This window comes from Clarias gariepinus, chromosome 17 (genome assembly GCF_024256425.1).
Source record: "Clarias gariepinus isolate MV-2021 ecotype Netherlands chromosome 17, CGAR_prim_01v2, whole genome shotgun sequence".
Taxonomy (NCBI): domain Eukaryota; kingdom Metazoa; phylum Chordata; class Actinopteri; order Siluriformes; family Clariidae; genus Clarias; species Clarias gariepinus.
Genome location: NC_071116.1, coordinates 30,150,607 through 30,161,779, shown reverse-complemented (window position 1 = coordinate 30,161,779; position 11,173 = coordinate 30,150,607).

Genomic DNA, 11,173 nt, shown 5'->3' with positions numbered 1-11,173 from the left:
ATATTGTATAGAATAATATGAATATATATATTATTATATTATAATATACAGCATACTATTTTTCTTATTGGATTATTTATTATACGTTACCTGCTGTATGTTGATTTCTAGAGAGCTCAGTTTCAAAATGGTTTCAAATCTTTTGATTGTTTTTATTCCTTCCTCTGATTATATAGCTTTAATCCATTTTGTTATACATTCATTCAAAGAGCTTTAAGCTTTGTTTTTTTTTTTAAGTTTGGAGTGTGGCAGGCCTGATTTACATCTCCACATCCTACAGAAACAATAGCAGTAAACAGTGCATGGTCTTTTTGTTGCAGATTGATTTTGATCCTACTTTAAGAGCCATTTCCTGATCCTGGGGTCCCCTGGAATATTCATTAGGGGCGAACCCACGGGATCCACTGAAGAGTCGATTTGCAACGGAAAACTGTATGATAATAGTGTAGCCTAACTATAATACAAATGCTAATGAGCTAGAAGGAGAGAGAAAACACCCCAGTGTCACTGTTTGAGTTGTGTGTGTGTGTGTGTGTTCATGTGTGTGCAGGCAGATGAAGAGAGTAAACATTGTTCTCCTGCAGCGTGACCTGTCGGGGAGGTCAGGAGTTAAGATGGCGGCTGATTATAAAAGCCAGTCCCTTTTTATGACTTTTCTACACAAGGTTTTAAAAGTAAAAAGTTGCATTTTATTTATTTCAGCAGTTTTCTTTCAGCCTGCAGTATTCTAACTAAAAAATTTACCTGCTTTTATATGATAAAGTCCATATGAAGTGTCAAGCTCTGCTGAATTAGAAGGATAAGAGATATCTTTGAAATGTATCTACACAAAACTTAACCATTATCCATTGGCTAAAATAGCAGGCTTGATCACTTCGTTACCTATACAGGAAATTAATGTCAACCTATTATGCTCCTGTTTGAGCCTCTTATGCTTCTCAGTAAGCATTTATTGGCTGTTTTTAGACTAACACATGGTCCTGTCATGTACACATCTCATTTCTCTGTTAGTGGATAATCTAATGTGAACCTTTAATACCCACACAGCTAGGCAAGTCAAGGCAAGTTTATTTGTATAGCACATTTCATACACAATGGTAATTCAAAGTGCTTTACATAAAAAAGAAGAAAATAATTATAAAAAGAAATAGAAAATAATAGCATTAAAACCTTAAAAAATATTTAAATTTAATTTAAAATAAAAACAGCATGTGTATACACTACCAGCACTCTTCTTGAGCTGAGCATATAGAACCAAAACGTTCTGGTCATGCAGGAAGCTGAATGGCGTACGTGACCCAGCTATAACATCAAACGTGTGCAACCACTACGGGTTTTGTCAAATAACATCCAAAAAACATTGAGGGTTTGAGAAACAAAGCCAATGCTCCATGACATTTTAAAATGTCTGATACACAGTAAACCACTGTGTAATTGGTATGTCAATTTGAATCTAAATGGTATTTTAGTGAATAAAAAATAAAAACTTAGGGTGAACTTAGAAATGTTAATGAATCATAAGCTTTAATGTCTCCAAGAAGAGTGCTGGTAGTATATATACATGGTCAATGCAAATGCAAAATGCTTAATGCAAAAATGAGAACTACTGAAGTACATGCAGCATTTATATCCTAAATAAATTAATAGTAATAATATTTTTTAAACGTTAATTTAACACATACTGTGGGTAAGATTTGTGCTCCAGCCCAAATTAATAATGGTGCAAATTAATAATAAATATATGTTTGAACAGTAGACCTACACTTTTGCTAGCAACCCAAAAAGACTACAACCCTAAATGCATTTAAAAGCCTTGAGGGGAAATGATAAACTATTATCTTCTTTATTAAAAAGTGTAGTATGGGAAGGTTGATATTTTTCTTCATTTTAAAGTGAACAGTGTTTTAATTCAGTGTAATAAATTAGTGTGACACTATAAAGGCTAGGTCATACCTGCGATATATACAGTATATTGCATACAGTAAGGCTGCTCTATATAGGACACTGGACATTCTTCTGCGTGAAAGCTAAACTATAAATAGCCCTCAAGGTGTCTCAGCCTACTTCTCCTCAGTTTTCTTAGGCCATGTTTGGTGCTTCATTTAGAAGGTGTGTTAAAGCGATCAAATTCAGGATGGAAGTTAGCTTTAGCATGTTAAGGCGGGAAAAAATTATGTCTACTGAGGAGAAAGGCGTCGCGCGCCTGGCGCCAAAATGCAAGAGCAAAATGGCGGGAGAGAGATAACGTCATGAAGCGTGTATGTGTGGCTGTGTCAGTAAACACGAAAATCAGCGATAGGACATACAGCACGGTTCAATTTCATTTGGATGACATTTTAAACGTTAGATTTTATAACATTATGTGTTTTTATCCTCGCGTGTTGACTGTTTCATGGCGGCCATTCCTGTCAGCCTCAGAGCCTAGGACTGATATTAGCCTCGCTTAGCTGTTTTTTAGTGTATTTTTAAGTGCTATACAAGTAATTTTAGATTTTTTTTTCCTCTTAGGATTTATATTTTGTTTTAGATTATTTAAAGGCAGAATAAGAATGTTGTCATGGACTTTAGAAAACATGTGACACGTTATTTTATTTCTTTTTCAATAATGCGATAGAAAAACGAGTATTAAACTTGTTTTTCATCACAGCATATTTTGTAGATTCGTTTTCTTTTAACTACAGAAAACGTGCAATCACTTAACAGACACATGTTTACCTGGTTTGACAAGGTGCCAGTGTTGACGAAATTGTGTAAAAAAATTTTTTTTAAGTAGCTTCATGTATGAAATTATACTTATTTCGTTTTCTCTGTATTTAATACAATGATTATATTTAATCATGTTTTAAAATGCTATTGTAATTATTTACATTGACTATTACTTCCCTGACTACAGTTTACCTGAATTACACTTGATTAACACCTCCGTTAAGCTTAAAACAACTAGGAACACACTCACACACACACACACACACACACACTTCTGTAAAAAGAACATAGTTAGAAATGACAACATGACATAAGGCTACCAAACAGCAGGTGTTAAACAGGATGCCATTATTTCTACATACTGTTTCGTGCGGCAGTGTTTACACAGGACACCATCAATTAAATAGAAGCACGTGTACACTTATTTATAGGCTCCTTCATATAAAATCCTTTCCTCATTTTGTACAATCATCTTATTTCATATTAATTAAATCAGTTAGAAACATGAATTTGTTCACATTAAAGAGACGATAATTATTTTAGTATAGTAGATTATATTGTTTGCATTAAACCATACCATGGGTTTTGTGTACTATGTATTTAAAATTAGGAAATTACTTTCGACTTAATCCATTTATGTTTGTGATACATTTGAGTATAGTTTATATGTATAAAGATTGTCGTACTAGTCCAAATAATAAATAAAAAGTAGTAAATACTATAGTACTGTATTTAAATAGGACGCCACATTTTTATTTAGCGATTATTATTATTATTATTATTATTTTTGCCTAATTATATATTTGGACGTAATTGAACCTCAAGTCTTAACGACTTAACAGCTAATTAATGTATTTCACTGTACATTATACTGTGCATAGCTGCGTATTTGACAAATAAAATTTGTACTTAAATAAAGCTACCACATGCACTTTTATAGGTTAAACATTTACACCAAAGGAGCTAAAGATGCCCCAAGCGACAGGGTAAAGAACCATTTAGTTCTGAGAGTGTACTGTTTGGTACTGTAGTTACCGAAGTGACTCCCTTTTTTATATAAAAATAAATAAATAAATAAAAGCCGCCCCCACCCCCACCTTCATCTCTCTCTCTCTCTCTCTCTCTCTCTTCCTTCTCTAAATTCCAGTGGTCGGTTGTTGAAACGCGTCACAGGGAACTCATTTGCAATGTAATTAGCAGTGTATTGATTTGGAGCGCGTGATGCTGACAGATTATCGGCACGATCAAGCGACTGAAGATGAAATCCAGTCAAAATCAGACACTTACTCTGTGATTTTACAGAAGAAGCTGGGGGCCCGAAATTGTGTGCTGTTGAATTCACACACACACACACACACACACACACACACACATTTTTTAAGAATAATTTCGAGATAAGTGTTTTTTGTTTGTTTGTTTCAGATAAAACAACGTAAACAGTAAATGAAAATTGTAAAAAAAAAAATAATAATAATAATCTACTGTATTACTGTGCTAAAAAATCACGCACTCTAAAATTATGTGATGTTTCACACTGGGTTATATACATACATTTTCCTCTTTTTTAACCACTGAGCTCAGTGTTATCCAAACCATAGTTTATCTGATACCCTAAAAGCAGTAAAGGTTCTTCATACAAACTAAAAAATAATAATAATGATAATAATACTAATAACAATTAGACACCACTGTTTGGTCTTTTCCACACGCCAGGCTTGTACAGTAATTTACCAGTACAAGTGGTCAGTCTTTATAGAAATAACGTCCTCTATTCATATAAGGATTAGAACAGATTCCGATATTATAGCCACATTTTGTAATCGAGACATTATCCTTGTACGTAAATGCACATAAAATAAATGAAACGGAAGGAATGTATTATAGATTTTTATTTTACATTACCCTGATTAGTTAATTATTTTCAAACAATGCAACCTTACTTTATATACATTTAAATCATCCTTCGAACAGCTTACCTTAATACTGACATTTTATACCACATGTAAAAGTGAACAGGCCTGGATTATAGCGCTTCAGAATAAAGATGATTATAATGATGGTGATGATGATGATGTAGTTGAATCTCCAGCAACAGATGTCCAGGCACAATTCTTGGGTTGAATTTATAGTTTACAAGAATTGCGTTTGGACAATCAGTCTCTGGGACTCGTATTAAAACGACGTTTCATACAAAAAGTCTATACAGACAAACACCAACTCACACACACGGGCGAGATTTTCCAGTACATGCGCTTACACGAATGTAGAGCTTATATAAATAAATAAATAAATAAATACGCACATGTAAAGTTTTCTTGTCTTTTTCACGAGTATAATAAACCATTTCTGAAATTTGATTATTGCATGAAACTGGGTCCTCCTTCGATTTGAGTGAATTCTGTTTTTAAAAAGTAAATCAGAATTTTCAGCGAGCACAAAGCATTAGAAGATTGGTTACTTGTTTAGTAATTATCTATTACATTCTAAAATCCATATCCTGAGATTCTTAGAGACATTCTAGGAGAAAGTTAACGTTCCTAAAGGATGCTGCACTTCTCTGAAAACAGAACAGGCCTGTTGCACGCGCGCGCACACACACACACACACACACACACTGTCCCGCTCAGAGGTAGGTCTAAAAAATCCCGAAACGCGGCACAGAGCGCTGGAAAAAATGGTGCAAACTTTGGTGTAAGTTTTACATAGCCCTTTTTTCTTGTTCTCTCTCTCTTTTTTAATCTTCCGCACATTTCTTTATGCAGCACTTTTTTGCACAGCTGCAGGAATCACACATGCACTTTATTAAGATCAAACACATCAATCGAGGTCCTTGTAAGCTTTTTCCCTTTTGCAGAAGTCCTGATGTGTGTGGAGGGTGCATGCAGTGCCTCGCCATTTCTGCACCTGTAAAAAGGTCGCACAGTCGCGCGCTTCCACACAGCGTCAGAGGAAGAGGAGGAGGAGGAGGTTCGTCTTCTTCTCCTTCTTCTGTGTTCTACACCAACAAACTGCTGCGCAAAAATCCCTTACAGTCGTACTCGTACCTCCTGTTTAGTGATGAAAAGGCCGCGCGAGCTCTCTCTCTCTCTCTCTCTCTCTCACGCACACACACACACACGCACGCACACACACAGTCAAATACACTGGAGTCCGTCCGCTAGTTGTGTTCAAGGAGCTCGCGCGCTGTCCGTTATCCTCGCGCTCCGGCGAAAATGGCAAAAGAAGCGAAATCGCGACCAGCAACAGCAGCAGCAGCGGGGGGAGGAGGGAGGGGAGGGGAGGAGGCTGGGGGGTACGGCGAGGGAGGGCGGGGGCCCTTTTGGGCAGGTCGAAATGCACGCGCACGCACACTCACACTTACGCATGCACACACACGCGCACCCCTTAGCAAAACGCCTCAATGGGACGAGCTCTCCCGCGTGCATCCGCTTCTTCTTCTTCTTCTTCATCATCCGGTTGTTCTTCTTCCTCTCTTTAGTCCCGCACTTAGCGCAGTAGCGGCGCGTGTTTTGCGCCACGGTGCACCGCAGAGCGCGCGCCGATCAGCACGCGGTACCGGATTTGAATAAGACGCCGCGCGCGCTGTGATGAATGTCTATTGTGCTGCGCGAGTCATGAATCTCCGCCGTCTCCCGCGAGCGAGTCTTAAAGACACAACGGCACCGTTCTCCTCCTCCCCGCCCCAAACACACCGATTACAATCACAACACTGTTGTGCATCAACACTGCCTTTCTTCTGCTTCATTTCTTTTTTTTCTTTCCCTTTTCGGACAGTCGGTGCCAGGCTGTGCCCCGGGACTGACGTCTGACGCGCGCGCTGCCGGTTATTTCAGAATAATTTATCCGTCCATTAAGTCAAGGCTGTGGAGAAGTGAACAGAGTGAAAACTGTAATATTTATGTTCACGTGTTTCAATTACACCGGGTTCTCTGTGTTTATACCGGGCAAAAAGTCTCAAACAACTCCCTGACATTTTATTTACATAATTTTATATTAAATAACTACAAGTTTTTGGGATAAAAATTATAACGGTAATTATAAGTCATGTTCTGTCCGTTTGAGAAGGACACGTTATTATTTTTAATCAAAGGAAATTTACCAAACGCTGTGGATTAAACCCAGTGAGTCATTTGCAATAAAAACGTCAAGATACAATTCTTTCTATTATACAATAAAACTTTATTACATCCTTCTTATTACAGTGCTTTAATTTTAACAACTGAAAGCAAACCACACTAAGATACCATGTACTTTTTATAAATTTAATAATACTATAATTTTGAACACACATTATTATTATTATTATTATTATAATGTCGCACTTGTCTCGTGGATTTAGGTAATAATTTGCACATTTCTCAGTAAATCCTATAAATGATTAAAGCATGTTGTCTCTTTATTTGAAATCTTTATTTTAAAACAGTTTTTTTCTTTTCTTTTATATAGTGTGTACATTTTGTAAGAGGAAGCAGGCTGTCAATGACTAGAACCATTTAAAAAATATTTATCTCTAACAGACAGAACACTGGAACATATTGATGAAAATGTGTTCTGGTATGTTGGAGAAATAGCATATTAGACATTTATTTTCTAGGGTTGTTAGGTAATTTATTGCACATCTTTTTTAATGGATTTAGAGTTACAGCAGCACTCCTGGTATTTGCGACACTTAATTGTTTCCGTAAGTGACATAAAAATTAAACGATTCACTAAAACACTGTGTATCCCATTATTTCCGAAATAATAACACACTGTTTTATAATTCCACTTTAAACCAAACAAACACTTAACCGAATAAGAATAACGTTCAGGCCTTTACTGCCTTTAACGCGTCACGGTCTCTCGTAATAAACGATTGGCTAAAACACGCTTTCTTGGCCCCGCCCCTTCGTCTAAAATTTAGATTAGCAAATATTCTGATCAGGGCCTTATTGTTAATTATACGAGGGCATTTTGATAATAAACAGTAGACGCTTTGTATTATCATTATTTAAGTCATGCAATAAATATTTGTGTTAAAAAGCGTAACAAATTTGAGGGAAAGAAAACACAAAGCTGCATTGATTAGATTTTTTGTCTCATTAATTTTAAGACAGAAAAAAGAGGCTGGTGAGGGAACAACTGTTTATAGCTGCTATAATATGAGTGACAACAGAAACTACCTTTATCAGGCATCCAATAACATTAAATATAACCATAAATACATTTGCAAATGCATGATGATGTCATTATTACTATAATCTAAATAAACTATAATCATTCATAAATTAAGATAAGATATACCTTTATTCGTCCCACAGCAGGGAAATTTCTTGTAAATTGTTGTAATATTAGAGGAATAGATAGTTTATATTCTATATGTGATTTGGAACACAGCCCATTTCTTTATTCACCTTTTAAGTGGGTAAGTTTTAACCTCCTCTCTTCCTCCTCTTCCTCTGGTCCTTCTGCTTCCACAGCTATTCACTGCTCATTTTGGGTAAGGGGATAAAATGCACCACATCTTTTTTCTCTTTGTGCCTTTTTCACAGAATCTTAAGAGTGAGAATCTTAAGGAGATCCTTAATTAGGCAAGCTACTCTCTTACAAAGGTGTAGGCTATATAAAAATAATCACATAGAGGAGCCATTTTCCACAACTTATGTTTAAATAGCTTATAATTGTTATGTTGGGAGTACTTCTTTAGTAGTTCTTTACTTAATTGTGCCAAAAACTAACTAACTAACTAACTAACTAACTAAAAAAAACACAAACACACTTTAGGAAAGACAAAAAAAAACATATTTTACTGGACTTCTTTATGATCAGAGCACAAACTAACTACAAAGTTTTTTTTTATATTAACCATCAGGTAAACTCTAACTATCATATAAGAGAGTTTTTTTTCAATTCCTATACTTTTTACCTGTAGAAAACCTAAAACCTAAAAACCCATCCTGAACAGCGGCCAAGATTTTGTCTGAAATTAACTTCTTCAATGGACTGTTGATCCTGTTTTTACTGTACACTTTTCTACGCAGCCAAGCTGCATATGAATTTGCATTTGAAACTATTTTCATGTTAAACCACAGATCATGTTACATAATAGAATGTAGTTGTCTAAATAAAATAGTTTTCTTAATCATTATGTAAAACATGATCTTCCATTGTGTGAGGACTGCAACATTGACATTGGTTAATTTCGATAATTCTTTTATTCATCATTGAGACAGTGCTGGAATGGGAACTCAAAACATTTTGAGTACTCATCCAAAGCCTTAACAAATGACTAAATAGCAAATGCACATCTTTCAAACTAAAACCTTTTATAAATTTGTTAATCAGTTGCCCTAACAGTCATCATACTGTATGTGCTAATAGAAATTGATATAAAACACCACATAGTTATTTGGAAAACACTTATGTTATTACATTTTAGACATAGTTATTAAAACACATGAATTTAACCTGGTGATAAAGGTTTTAATATATTTTATATTTTGTAAAAAATAATAATTAATTAATTAATTAATTAATTCAGGTTCCAACATGAAATTAAACCTGATATATTTTTCAGAATGTCAGGAAGGGTTTTCTTTAACAGTAATTTAAATTTGATGTCACATCCAAATGGCTGCTCACACAGCCAACATTAAATAAAATATCACTTCACTACTTCTAGTAGTATTAACTTTAAATTAACACTGTCACTCACTCATCTTCTATACTGCTTTATCCCGTATTCAGGGTTGTGGGGACCTGGAGCCTAGGAAGCTTAAGGGCATGAGGCAGAGTACACCCTTTGGGAACGCCAATTAGCCCAACCTGCATATCTTTGGACTGTTGGAGGAAACCCACCAAGCATGCAGGGAGAACATGCAAACTCCATGCACACAGGGACAGAAATCGAACCTGGCCGGGAACGTACCCAGACCCTGGAGGTGCAAGGCGACAGTGCTAACCATTACACCACCGTTTAGTTGAGAAACTAAACATATCATAAGCCCATTATAGATAGATAGATAGATAGATAGATAGATAGATAGATAGATAGATAGATTACTTTAATAATCCTATAGGAAAATTGTCCAATAAGATACAAGCGACAAGGTGTAAAAGAATATTAAAGCCAGGTTAAAATTTAAAATTACATTAAGAAAATATTAATAATTATTATTATTATTGTTATTATGATTATTATTGCATAATTGTTGTAATATAATAAGAATCTATTGTTTCTATGTACATGATGATTGTATATATAGCTGAAAACTTGAGTAACTGTACATAAGGTGCACCAGAAAGTTGCAATATTATTAAAAAAGAGAGAAAGAAATTACTTGATCATATCAGCGTAATCAGATGGGCAACATTAGAGACTGTCGATTAAGGTGCATTGATGGGATCTTAAAAAGTTTATTTTTGTTAAAATTAGGGTTAGTAAATACAAAACAGAACAAAATGTATTTTCCTTATTTATAGTGATGTCAGAAAAGGAGCTCCCTCTTCTGATGTCTAATTGCAGTCAGTAGAAAAGACTTCCTGTAGCAGTTTTTTTTTTCCTAGCAGAGCTGAAGTCTTCTCTCGCTGTAAGTGCTCAACCGTTTAGCCAGTCGGTTGTAGGTGGCTGTGAGGTGTTTGCATTAAGGTTTGCATTATAACCCAATATTAAGCTAGCCTTCTTGATTAGCTTGATTAGAAACAAGCTTTTATTGAGGTATCCATGTTTACAGTGGTGTGAAAAACTATTTGCCCCCTTCCTGATTTCTTATTCTTTTGCATGTTTGTCACACTTAAATGTTTCTGCTCATCAAAAAACGTTAACTATTAGTCAAAGATAACATAATTGAACACAAAATGCAGTTTTTAAATGAAGGTTTACGTTATTAAGGGAGAAAAAAAACTCCAAATCTACATGGCCCTGTGTGAAAAAGTGATTGCCCCCTTGTTAAAAAATAACTTAACTGTGGTTTATCACACCTAAGTTTAATTTCTGTAGTCACCCCCAGGCCTGATTACTGCCACACCTGTTTCAATCAAGAAATCACTTAAATAGGAGCTACCTGACACAGAGAAGTAGACCAAAAGCACCTCAAAAGCTAGACATCATGCCAAGATCCAAAGAAATTCAGGAACAAATGAGAACAAAATTAATTGAGATCTTTAGTCTGGTAAAGGTTATAAAGCCATTTCTAAAGCTTTGGGACTCCAGCGAACCACAGTGAGAGCCATTATCCACAAAAGGCAAAAACATGGAACAGTGGTGAACCTTCCCAGGAGTGACCGGCCGACCAAAATTACCCCAAGAGCGCAGAAACAACTTATCCGAGAGGCCACAAAAGACCCCAGGACAACATCTAAAGAACTGCAGGCCTCACTTGCCTCAAATAAGGTCAGTGTTCATGACTCCACCATAAGAAAGAGACTGGGCAACAACGACCTGCATGGCAGATTTCCAAGGCGCAAACCACTTTTAAGCAAAAAGAAC